General features: G+C 42.3%; 2 protein-coding genes across 3 annotated transcripts in view; both read left to right on the top strand.

The window, feature by feature from the left end:
- The window catches only part of LOC125963841 (UDP-N-acetylglucosamine--peptide N-acetylglucosaminyltransferase 110 kDa subunit-like), a 673,346-nt gene that overhangs the window by 564,817 nt on the left and 94,922 nt on the right, over nt 1–13,607 (top strand). Inside the window, exon 4 of the mRNA XM_049707405.1 lies at nt 2,178–2,232. The gene's annotated coding sequence lies outside the window, so the exon portion shown is untranslated. The remainder of the gene's footprint in view (nt 1–2,177; nt 2,233–13,607) is intronic.
- Nucleotides 1–13,607, top strand: part of LOC125963856 (metabotropic glutamate receptor 7-like) — a 205,624-nt gene that overhangs the window by 172,265 nt on the left and 19,752 nt on the right. The gene's annotated exons all lie outside the window — the stretch shown is intronic.

Below are 13,607 nucleotides of genomic sequence, written 5' to 3'. Positions count from 1 at the left end.
CCTGCATCGGCAGGCAGACTCTCATCCACTGCGCCACAAGGGAAGCCCACATGTTTATTTTCTATGCAAGTTTGTGTGCTCCTTTTTGAGTTTTGGTAGATAAGTGTTTTGTAACTTTGGAATACTTGGAGTTATATACATACATATATATATATATATATATATGAAACATATATATATATATATATGTATATTTTTTTAATGTAGTAGTTAAAGCCGTGGAGAGTGTACTAGTCTACCTAGGTCCAAATTCTGGCTTTACCCTATGACTTCCCTGTGGCTTCCTCTGCTCACCTATTCAAAAGGAGGATAATAAGACTGCTGTGGTGAGTTGCATACTAAGTGCTATTTAAGCATTTGCTATAATGATTATGTATACTTGAAGGCAAGGAACTTGCCCCTTGATTGTCTCTGTATTCCTAGTGCTTAAGAATTCCTAGTGCTTTCCTAGTGCATTGCCTTAGGACAGAGATAGCTCAGTATAGTTCTTCTCACTATAAAGTACTGTTACGTTGAAAGTCTTTGCTTGTGTACTAATAATCTATGACATATCTGCTGAGGAAAGGAAAGGAATAGTTTTAAAACTGCAATGGATAACAAAAGATTGTATGATGTAATGCCTTTATTATGTAATTATAAAACTAACAAATGATCGTGGTAGAAAATTTGAAAAACTCCTAGACAAAAGAGAGGTCAACAAAATTTGGAGTAACATTCAGAGTGTAGAGTTGTCCATGAATATTAGTGCTTTCATATTTTCCAGGACTTTAAGTAGACTCTGCTTCTTAAGAGTCTATTCATGATATTTTACTTTAATGATGTTTTCATCATGAGGACACACACACACAGAAATCTGTCAAAAAAAAAAGGCATATAAATCACTGATGTTTCAGATAGCCACATGAAATAAAGTGAGAAAGGTCAACAAGCTGAAAGAATGTGGAGTAGCATCTCCTTAATTGCTTACATAACTCTGATAATTACCTCTTTGTGGATAAAGTAATTAATGGGGAATCTAATTCAAGAAAAATGTATGAACTTCAAGCCTTCTCAAAGCCAAGTATTTCTTTCCACAAAAGGTTACTTTCCACGGCCATTCTTCCTTACAGGGAAAGAATATTGTATGGCAAAGGATCTTCCTGAAGGAGGGTGCTTCCCACACTGATTGTCATAAATGACTTCGGAATTACTGTTGCTGTATTACCAAAATCTTAAACTAGGATATTTTTGACAAATGCGGTCCTTAGTTAATTTTTAGAGCTACAAACTGTCAGATGGCTCTGAAATAACAATTGTCTGGCTATTCTTCAGGGTGATCACAATATGGTAATGACCTTGAGGTATCACTAAAAAGCAGGAAGGTGTGAGTCTTCCTTTGGTGCCAGAGTGAAATGCAAGTTGGAGTTGGAGTTGGAAAAGAGGCCCACAGCCAAGTGATAGAGAAGGAAATGTGAGGTCATTGGTGAAAAACCAGGTTGAAGTTAAGGGGAAAAGGCATGAGGAAATGGTCAACTGTTACAGTATTACAAAGATCATCAAGAAGCATATCCATGAATGTAGTTTGTATTGCAATCTGCTGAAAAAGAGACAAATATCCTGGCCTGGCCTTCATGGAGATTATATTTTATTGATTCTGATAATAGATTATTGTTGAAAAGGGCCTCCTATAAATTATAACCATGCAAAGGCAGCAAGATAATTTATTTTTCTTTATGTATGTGTTTCTCATTCCTACTCACTTCTCTCTTAGGGGAAGAGAAAATCACACACAGAAAAAATGTCAAGTCTCAGCTATTCCTTTTCAAAATAATTTTTTTCCAAATTCCAGTGCAGGCAATAGGTTAACTGTTAAGATTTGTAAGGCTCAAAAAGCTAGATTTTTACAAAGTGTAGCCAAATTTTATTACATAAATAATAGCTTTGGAAAGAATATGTGGTGATGCAAAGTTGGAAAAAGCTGGCTTTTCTTCCGTGAATGGCTTCACTGTCTTGGGAGAAGAGGCAGAGAAGAAATCAAAGTAATTAAACATGGGGTGAGTTTTCCTGATAGGGGACTCTAGTGCTTTAAAATAGACTAGATAATCCTAGGGATGATCTGAGGGTAGAACAGACCAATGCCTCATTTCCAGTCTGGTACCCTGGAAGAAAACAGTGTATTTCCTTTAAGGTCTTGAGAGGTTTTTCTTCTGCTTTGTTTTGGTTTTGGTTCATTTTGTAATCAACCTTATTAAGGTATCATTTACATACAATAAAATGCAGACATTTTTAGTCAACGGTTCAGTGACTTTTAATTAATGTATACATTTGTTTAACTACCACCCCCATAAAGATAGATAACAATCCTAAAACCCTAGAAAGTTTTCTCCTAGGCTTTTGCAAAAGTATCCCCATCTCCCACCCCAAGGCCACCACGGATCTGCTTTTTATCTTTAGAGATGACTTTTGCCCAGTTTAGAATTTCATGTAAGGTGAATAATATAGTAGGTGCCCTTTTGATCTGGCTTCACTTGCTCAGCATATGGTTTTTGAGATTCATTCATGTTGGGATGTTTTAAACCAGGACTTTAGCCTGGGTGGCTGATGTTGTCTGAAGGCACCTATAGGTACATCTGAGTCTCTGGCATTGTCACTGTCTGTTCTTGGCTCCGTATTTTCAACTTTACTAAGAAGCACAAGGTTGAAGTAAGGAAGATCATTGTCAGTATAATGGAGGTGAAGTGGGTTCTGTTATATAATATTCTCAGCAAAAATTGACCTGCTTGGAATCATTGTGTTGATAATCGACAAGGATTCTCTTCCTCCAAAAGCCTTGATACTATAAAACTTCTGAAGGACGCTGTCCTAGGACCCTTCTTTTAGTTTTCATTTTTTGGGAAACATTTCTGGAAAATTCAAATGCTCGCAACCTGAAAGAAGCAATTATTCATCTGAAGGCTAACTCTGCTAAAGTTGAGTTGTCCCACCTTTACATGCTGATAGAAGCCAAATAGCCTTGCAAAACAATGCTCTCTTATTGGATATAAGCATATACATTGTTTAAGGTGGACGTGTATATGCATTAAAGTGAAGAAACAAAGAATCTTTGAGTTTCCCTTGCTGGTTTTTTTTATTTTTTCATTTAAGTTTCTATAGCGTATGCTAATAGTTCAGGGAAACCTCAGTTTAGTTTTAGCTCCACTCTACATAAATGTTGAAGTACTCCATACCCACCTTTTTTCTACCTTCCTTCTTTTCTTCCATCTTTCCTTTCTAACTTCTTATAATCCATTATACTTAATCCTGCATTTGCTGAGGTGGCAATTAGTGTAGGAAAATTGAAAGCACTGTGAAATTTTGCTGTTCAGAACGCATGTTGAGCAAATTCTATATTGAGAAAAGGTCTGAATTTACCCAGAGTAACCCTTTCTCAGCGTCTTTGAATAAAGGCCATAGAAAGTGGGCTATATATAATATCCTGACAGGTATGTAGAACTCATAGCAATTGCCCTAAAGAGCTTACCTAGCGTAGATGCATATGAATGCATTTAATGATTGTTTTATTGGCAGCAGTGCCAACATACACAGTCTGTTTTGTTTTATATCATTCTCATTACCTGCTCTTTACCACTGTATAATGGTAATGGCGTGGTTTCTATGGCTTGTGAATTTCACGGCCAAATAATATGTAATTTATTGCACACTTCAGTGTAGACGATGGAGACTCCATAACTTTTCATGTGCTCTTTGCCCCTTTGGAATGTATTACACTGAGATCAGGCAATGTTATAAATTTATTTGAAATGTGCATGATAGCTAAACATCAATTAGGACTGATGGGCAATATTTCTTCTTCCAGCAAGATAACAGTTTTTAAAGACTAAGCCATTGAAGGTGGAGTTACTGAACATGGGACTCGGTTCACTGGGATCCTTCTTAGAAAAATAAAGGACAACTTGAATTGGATTTGTGTGGCTTATTCAAGTAGTAACTAATCAGCTACATCTTGGTGAACTTAATTTGTCACAATCGTTTGGTATTTTATTAACTCTCTTCCCCTTCTTCCCCCGACTCTCACGAGAACGGATCATGAGTATCTTAAAACATATTAAGTCATCTTCCATCCCTGTTAATCTAACTACAAAAGCACACTTTCCTTATCCAATGTAACTTTCTGTCTTTTAGAGTGGCTGGGGTTTTAATTCTCTACAAAATTTAAACCAGCAAAGAGAAACATTTTCAAGAGCCACCACATTTATCGCTTTAGAAAGAAAACTTTAGAATTAAGGGCAACTATATCATTTTATAGCTAAAGCACCTGAGGCCTAAAGTAGGAAGGTAACCATCAAGGTCAGGGAAGGGGTTGAAGATCAGGTTTCAAGCTGAGGAAGAGTCTACAGGGACTCAATCTGAGCAGGTCGGAAACTGAAAGGAAATGACAAATGTTCTGGGAAGGCTGGCATCTGGCCTCAAGTGTGGGATTCAGACAGGGAGTGGGCCTGGGGGAACTGACTGATTAACTCTGAATTTAGGCTTATTTCAGATACTTCTTGAGAAAGAACTTGCACAAGAGCAAGTCCCACGCAGCCTCTTTTAAATCCATGCCCAGTATTTTCTGGTAGAGCTGCTTAAACCCTCCAAGTGACTCCAGTATTTTAATTTCACTCTGTATTTAATTCCGACAGTTCTATGACTGATTATTTAATGGGCAAATAAGTAGGGTCACAAAAGAGTGTGAATGTATTTTACAGGATGAGGATGGGTGGAGTGGAGCAGTCTGGAACAGGACACCAATAAAAAGGGATCTTGGTAAAGAAGAATGTCAATTAGAAATGGAGAGGAATTCACAAGGAAATTAGTGCCTGACACCACGCCCTTCTCTCTGCATGTTTAGAAGCTAGTTTCTAATTTTATTTTCATAGGAGATGTGCCTGTGATGAATTGTCTTTTACCTCCACACTATTTATCACATGGACATATTGTGAAGTTTGTGTGAGAGAAAGCAAGTATTAGAAATTGTTTTGCAAGGAGCTATAATCACTTCCTGGAACAATATAGGGTAGAAGGAAAAGGAAAGGAAGGTGGAAACGAAGGAGAAAGACAGCTAATGATGCTGGAGTCTCTCGCTGGGATTTGTGGTATCTCTTTTTGAAACTAAGTACAGAAAGTCAGAACTTGACTGATTGTTTCTTGATCACGGTTTGTTTTCATTTTTGTTTCTCTCTTGCTCTCTCATCAGTTATTCCAGCCAGTGCCATGTCATTTTCAGTTTCAGTAAGCATGCCTGCCTTGTTTCCATTTGCATTATTCATGCAAACGTTGATTGAACTGATGACCCCGAGTTATCACGGGAAACATTAGATACACCAGTGGATACATTTCTTAATTTTAGAAAAAAATTCCCGAGTGAAGGTTAAAATAACTCCTCTTCAATTTGTCATTTACAAAAACTTCTCCTAACATACAATACCTCATTGCCTAACAATGCCAGATAAATGAAGAATTCCTATGTATTCATGAATGCAGGCTAGTCTGTATATCTTTTGGCAGGTATGACCGTTACCGAGGGTAATGGCCTTGTTTGCTGGCCATGTCCTGTCTCCTAGAAAGTTGTACTTTCTGTTGTCTTTCAGTTGGTCCATTGGATATCAGAGGTGAATTTATAAAACTATACTTCCCTTTACACTTACTTTGTTTTGTTTTGTTTTGTTTTACTTGAAGTATAGTTGATTGACAATGTTGTGTTTCAGGTGTACAGCCAAGAGATTCAGATATATATATTTCTTTTTCAGATCTATTTCCTTTATAGGTTCTTACAAGGTATTAAATATAGTTGCCTGTGCTATACAGCAGGACCTCGTAGTTTTATCTACTTTATACGTAGTATACACTTACTTTGTGTGATCCACGCTGGTCAGACCACATAATTATTTTCACTTCTGATATAATTTTTTCAGGTCCAACCTCAAATCTTTGATGAGAAGATATTTTAAAATAAGTTTAGCATGTGTGTGCTCTAAATCCAACAGTAGTTATTAGAGATATGATTTTGCACTAGGTATTCCTCTCTTTTTTGTTCTTGGCCAACCCATTGAAAATTAGTTTTTATTTTCTGGTTGGTTTGCTAGATGTTTATGAGTATAATAAACGTGTTAAATTTTCTCTCATATCTTAAAGCACAATCTGAATTAGCAATGGATATTGTGCTATATATAGGGGCTGTGATATAAATATAGTTTCTAACTTCAAAAACATATAGCCTAGAAGGGAACACAGACACATATGCAGCAATTATGACAACTGCATTTGTTTACTAAGTGAAATAGTACTGAGATGGATAAAGTGCTAGCAAGCCTTGAACAGGCAAATCAGCTTCAAAAATAGATGCGCAGTTCTTTAAAAATCTTTTTAACATTTTTCTAGCTACATGTAGAATATAACTTAGCATAAAAACGGTATGGGTTTGAGGATATGGGGAGGGGGAGGGTTAAGCTGTGACAAAGTGAGAGAGTGGCATGGACATATATACACTACCAAACATAAAATAGATAGCTAGTGGGAAGCAGCCGCTTAGCACAGGGAGATCAGCTTGGTGCTTTGTGACCACCTGGATGGGTGGGATAGGGAGGGTGGGAGGGAGACAAAATAGGGAGGGGTTATGGGGATGTATGTATATGTATAGATGATTCACTTTGTTATATAGCAGAAACTAACACACCATTGTAAAGCAAATATATTCCAATAAGGTCGTTAAAAATAAATTAAGTAAAAGAAGACTGACTCATCCAATTAAAAAACAAATTCTCTCGTCCTGGATTCAAGAGAAGGGATGAAGTAAAAGGATGAGGAAGAACAAGAAGAGGAAATGTGAGCCTGGAGAGGGTAGGAGGAAGAGCAGAAGGCAAATAAGTGTATGTGCTTCCCTTGCCATCCCTGACTTTTTTTTTTTTTTTTTTTTGGTGCTTCAGGAAAACTCAAAAGCCAGAGGAGAGCACAGAGGTGCTCACCACTGCATGTGAACAAAAAGGTGGAGAGAAGGGAATGGTGGTAATCTGCGCAGGCAACTGGAGGATGACCTGAGTGCATCTCGCCAGGGAACGGTCCCCGTTCCATAGAAGCCCTGAAGATGCCAGGCTCTTATGTTTAGATGGGGGGCCGAAGGCATCTGTGGGGTCACCATATACATCACTCCTGGAGGTGTTGTTCACATTGTGTTCTTTGTAAAGAGTGTCCCTGGTGAGGTTCCACATCTCCCTCTGCAGGACCCAGCCTTGCCCTCCCAACCCGCCGAGGTCAGCAGGCAACATCCCCAGTTAATCACCAGGTGTGGTGAGATATCTGGAGTGGCCCTGGTACCCCCCAGTTCAGGCGTCCTGGGGAAAGGGTGAGGAGGACAGAGGCACCGGGGCTTCTTCTCACGCAAGCAGACAGCTCACCTGGCCCAGCGCTGCTGCATCCCTGTGGGCACGCGGTAGCCCTGGCATCCGGTAGGGGACACTGCAGGATCCACACCTGGCTGGGATTTGCCCACCCCCTGGGACCCCGCAGCCTCTGTGGAGCCCCACTGAAGGGCCTGGGTCACCTCATGGCACCCTTTCTCAACCTGAGGTTCTATAGATTTTCCATAGATGTGTAAAAATTGAATACAACACACACACAAAATGAAGGCAATTCAAAGCAATGCTAATTTAGGATGAGTTAAAGGGCCAGGATTCCAAATTAATTATGACCTTAAAATTAGATAACAAATACATCTGGTTTTATTACCTGCTGAAAAGCAGTGTCTTCTACAAACTTTTCATGTTGGGATACAGCAAAGCTATAGAATTTATGATTCTATGACCACAGCATCAGGATATTTTTAAATTAAAAAGCACAGGCAAGTTTGGCTGGGGTGTTAAAGAAAGAAAAATGATTATTAGGGGAAAAGGGAACATTGCAGTTCTCTGCCCACTTCCACTGTGCTGGTCTCATGATGGGCCGTGTTGCGTGTGGGCTGGAGGGACAGGGTCACTACTCCCACCTGTGTCATCAGACCTCCCACTCACAGCGCCCAGGTGGGAGGGACCCACACTTTTCACCCTGGAGCCCCAGAGCCTCCCCTTTCCTCTGCATCACTTTCACTGTTCAGTGGACCAGTCACTTGAATGCCACCCGGCCAAATGCCCAGGTTAAATCGCCCCTGTAGGACAGGTCTCTCTGCTACCAGAACACACTTGGCAAAGAGCAGCAAACAGGCCCCAGTGCCCTGGGGATGTGAGCCCTGGGGATGTCAGGGCCCAAAGTCACTTGCAGGGTCTGAGTAGCCCCCTGGGTCCCACACACCGACCCCAGGAAGCCCACCACCCCACTGACTCCAGTCCCTGCCTTTGTGTGGCAGGTTCTGGTCTGACACCTGTGAGGACTGTGACCTGGAGGCCTCAGCCTGAGACTCAGAGGGGATGGAGCTTGTGCAGCGTCTGGCAGCTTAAATGAGACACGAGGCCAAGGAAGGAGGGCCGCCTCTCTGCTCCCCCTCCGCTCCTGAGTCAGCTAGTGAGTGCCGGTTACTTCCTGTCGGAGCTGTACAGATTTAGCATAAATTTTCGATATAGGTCTTATTTTTAACAGTGAAAGGCTGTTACATCAAGCAAAATTGATCTCCTCCTCGGTTTTTTTTTTAAACATTTCTATGTAAGACAACACACAAGTATAGAAAAGCACCCTCCACAAAGGGAGGACTCAGTGAATTACAGTGGGCGCTCCACTCTGGGGAGCAGTAGTTTTTCCCTCTGTGAAAGCCCAGATGCTTCTGAGAAGCTCCTCTCAGCTTCCTTACTTTGGCCCGACCTCCACAGCGGAAATCCCAAAGGGACTGGATTCTCCCAGCCCTCCAGCACCCTCCACTACTTTCTGATTGTGCTGCCACACTCATTTTGAGTTATTTGTGTGTAAATCACTGCACTTGGAATATACATGGTGTAACTGATTTCATTCTTATAACCGAATAAGTTAGCACTTATTCTTCTCCCCTTCTACAGGGGGCAGCCAGGGTGCTGGGGACGTCCTGTATATTGAACTGGGTGTTGGTAACAGATGTGTTTATATTTACAAGAAACCATAAAGCTCTACGCTTACGATCTGTGCCCTGTACAATACACCAAGGAAACTTCAATTAGAAAGAGATGCCAAAAAAATTTCCCCACAAAACAAACTTCAGGGCCAGGTGGCTTCCTCTGATTTCTACCAAACATTTAAGACAGAAACGATACCCGTCTCCTACACACTCTTCCAGAGAACAGATACAGAGGGAACACACCCACACTGCTTTCATCGGACCAGGAGAATACTGATGTCGTACCCGCAGCAGATATTACAGGACAGGAGAAATTACAGGCTAAAGACTTCTGAATGTCGATGTCAAAATCCAAAAGCAAATATTAGCAGTCTAAATCTAGAGGTTTTCAGAAAGGAAGGAAACTAGGATTTCGTGGCGGTATTTCCAGTGGTTGATGTGGACAGGATCACTGGGTGTTTGGGTGCTGCCTGGGAACGTGGAGAGAAGGGACAATGCCATCGGGTTAGTGGAATGAACATTTGGTGACAGAGATTAGGAGGGCCTGGGTCATCCTCAGAGACAGTCCTGAGATGGGGTCTGTAGGCTGTGGCTATGGAGAGGTCCCTCTAGAAGGGCATGGGCCTCTCTCCTGTGCCACTGCAGGGTCTAGGGATGGATGAGGAGTTTGTAGGGGCTGGATTTTGATGAGGAAGGATGAGCAGAGAAGGTGCGCCCTCAGAGCCAGTGCAGCCACGGCCCCTCCCCAGCCAGGCCGTAGCCCAGGCTACTCCGACAGTTGCTCACATCAATAGTCAGGCGACAGTGGGGCATGCCAGCTTCACCCACTAAACCACCAGGCACAGCCCAGCAGGCCACTGTCCTCATTAATCAGCACTACCTGTGCATCCAGGGCTGGTTGTTGAAGACCAAGCTAATTTGTTAGAGACGTGCCATGTGGGCAACTGGCTTGGAGAGACCAGGGCTCTGAGCCACGTGGAGACAAGCCGACCACTGGTCAGACCACCAGGAGGCTCACCCAGTGTGTGAAGACGCTGAGGGAGGAGGGACGTAGATGGGACCCCCTGATCCTTCAAGGGACCTTCTTTCAGGGATATTTAAGAGCTGTGGGGTCAGGGATCAACATGTAAGGGAGGCAGCGGGTCAGGCATGGGCCCTCCTGTTGGCTCAGACCCCTCCTGTCCTTGGAGCAACCATGGGGCAGGCAGGAGGATTGGGGGCATGGAGGGAGGGGAGCCCTGGGCTCAGGGGTCCAGAGCACCATCTAGAGGATTCAGGGGTTCAGGGATTTCTGTCCCAGGGAACCAACTACATTCCTGTCCCACATCCATCTGTCATCAGCTTTGCGACTCCGGGAAAGTCACTTACAATCTCAACATTTTAGTGCCATGTACCATAAAATATGGTTCACAGCACCTGCCATGAGTTCCCCACGGGGCTGATGTGGGGATCACAGGAGGTGATGACAGATATTCTTCACAAGCTCTAAAGCATCACACCCATAACCTTCCGCACTCCCCTGCCCTGTGGCATCCAGGTCCCCTCTCTGGAGGCAGCACTACCACATTTCTTGCTTATTCTTCCAGACATTTAATATTTGCACACTTAGGTAGCACTTATGAAGTAACCATCATTTTTCATCAGGGTCTACCTGATTTGCTGTATTAAGCTTCATCATGTAATACTAATAAGTGGGCCCTATTGACATTTCCATTATCACAGAACAAGGAACTGAGGACAGAGGGTCTGCATAACTTTCCCAGGTTCATGTGGCTTCTGGTATGATTTGAATCCAGACCATCAGGCACCAGCCCCCACTCTGTCGGTCACTGTGCTGTGCTCCCTTTCTGTATTATCTCACTAAATAAAGTCATGTCCCCGTGCAGTCAGCCTGCTGGCTATTTTAAGTGCACACCACATTGCAACACCCTCTTCTCAGCCCAGCTTCGATTCACTTGACTCCCCTAGACTCCCCTAGGAGGCTGGTGAACAAAGAGAAGAGATGTGTGACCTGGGAATGAATTGACACCTCTGCATGGTCTTTCCCAGCAACTTATCAATAGTTCTCTCAGTTTTTGTTGTGTTTTCCAGGATCATGACTCGGGTACCAAGAAGAAAAGGAAGATTATAAAGGAATCAAACACAGGATGCACAAGAATATCATCTGCGATCAAGATAATCTGCTGGCCATCCGCAGCGGTGGTTCAGGCATATCAGAATCAGCATCTGGCCAAACAACAGGGTAGGGACACAAATAGCACCCCCACTAACCACTCCATTGAAGGTACTGTGGAAATAATACCAGCAAGTAGATTCAGGAGCAATGGCTGTAGTTTGTACAGCAGAGCCTGGATCTGGCTGAGGGAGGATTGGGCAGGGAAGGTGCCCACTCAGAGCCCGTGCAGCCACTGCCTGCTCTTAGCCAGGCCTTAGTCCAAGCTGCTCAGATGATTGGTCAGTTTCTAGTCAGTGAGACCCTGGGGGCCTGTAAACCTCATCTGTTAAGCCACCAAAACAACAGCCCAGTAGACCCTGTTCCCAGCTAATGAATATTAACTGCTCATCATCCAGGTTTGATCAGTTGAAGATGATGCTAATTCTCTGTGCAACTGTCATGTGGGCAGTTGGTTTGGACTGTCCTGGGTTTTGAGTCAGTTAGGGAGTCAAGTAGACTACTGGTCATTCAGGGTGGTCACCTGACCACCAGGAAGTCTCACTGCAAATCAGCTGCTAGAATCAAGTGCTGAGGGGGAAGGGAGGGGAGATGCACACATATTTGGATACCCCGGTCCATCAGGGGGTCTGCATTTGAGGGAAAGACATTGTATTTGGGGTCAGGGATTGAAACGTAGAGCTAGGAGGTAGATCCAGATTTGAGCCATTCTCTTGGGCCAGGCACCTCCTCCGAGTACCAGCTGTCTCCCTGCAGCATCCTTGGGGCAGGAGGATGTGGGAAAGGGAGTGAGGAGAGCTCTTGGTTTGTGTATCCAGGGCATGATCTCATGTCCATGTGTTCAGGAATCTCTATCCCTCCCCTGCCTCAGACCCATCACTCATCAGTGTTGTGACTCTGGGCAAGTTACTCAATCTGTCTAAATTTCAGTGCCCTGAACCATAAAATATGGGTCACAGCCCCTACTCTGCCCACCCCACAGTGCATCACAAGAAATAATATTCTTTCCATGAGCTCTAAAACGTCTTACTCATGTCATCAATGTGAAAAAGTAGGCTCTATCCTCCTGTTTGTAGCCTCCTAGGTGCCCTTTCTGGAGACGACCTACTTATTCTTCCAGGCATTTAATACTTGAACATTTATGTAGGTAGCACTTATGAAGTACCCATCGTTTTTCTTCAGGCTTTATATTTACTAATTTTTAGCCTCAGAACATAATACGAATAAGCAGGTCCTACTAATATTTCCATATCACTGGCCAGGAAACTGAGAAACAGAAGGGCTAAGTAACTAACCTTCCTAGGTACACGTGGCGTTCAAATAGTCTATCTATCTATCTATCTATCTATCTATATCTGGATATGTCACATTTTCTTTATCCATTCACCTGTTGGACACTTAGTTGTTTCCTAGTCTTGCTTTGCCTTATTTATTTTATTTTTTTACACACACTGCATGACATGCGGGCCTTAATTCCCTGACCAGGGATCAAACCCATGCCCCCTGCAGTGGAAGTGTGGAGTCTTAACCACTGGACCACCAGGGAAGTCCCCTGCTTTGCCTATTTTAGAATCAGATTATTTGTTTTTGTTTGTTTGTTTGTTTGTTATTTGCTATGGAGTTGTTTGAATTCCTTATAGATTTTGGATATTAACCTCTTATCATACATGTGGTTTTCAAATATTTTTTCCCATTCCTAGTTTGCCTTTTCATTTTGTTGATTGTTTCTTTTGCTCTCCAGGAGCTTTTTAGTTTGATGTAGTCCCATTGGTTGCTTTTTGTTTTTGTTGCTTGTGGTTTTGTTGCCATACCCAAAAAATCATCACCAAGACCAATGTTAAGGAGTTTTCTCTTTATGTTCTCTTCTAGGAGTTTTACAGTTTCAGGTCTTACATTTAAGTCTTTAATCCATTTCAAGTTAATTTTTACAAATGGTGTAAGATAGGGGTCCACTTTCTTTGTTTTGCATGTGGGTATCCAGTTTTGCCAACACCATTTACTGAAGAGACTATCTTTTCCCTGTTGAGTATTCTTGGATCCCTGTCAATTAGTTGCCTGTATGTGTGTGGATTTATTTCTCGGCTCTTGATTCTGTTGCATTGGTGTATGTGTCTGTTTTCATGCCAGTACCATACTATTTTGATTACTCTAGCTTTGTAGTATAATTTGAAATCAGGAAAAGTGTTGCCTCCAGCTTTGTTCTTCTTTCTCAGGATTGCTGTGGCTTTTGAAGTCTATTGCAGTTCCATACGAATTTTAGGATTGTTCTTTCTATTTATGTAAAAAATGTCATTGGAATTTTGATAGGGATTGCACTGGATCTGTAGATTGCTTTAGGTTGTATGGACATATACTCTCTGAGTGAGATGTGCATGTAAATGATTTGCCTAAGACTTATTAAAG

Source organism: Orcinus orca, chromosome 3 (assembly GCF_937001465.1).
Source record: "Orcinus orca chromosome 3, mOrcOrc1.1, whole genome shotgun sequence".
Classification (NCBI taxonomy): domain Eukaryota; kingdom Metazoa; phylum Chordata; class Mammalia; order Artiodactyla; family Delphinidae; genus Orcinus; species Orcinus orca.
This window is presented reverse-complemented; position numbering and strand designations above follow the sequence as displayed.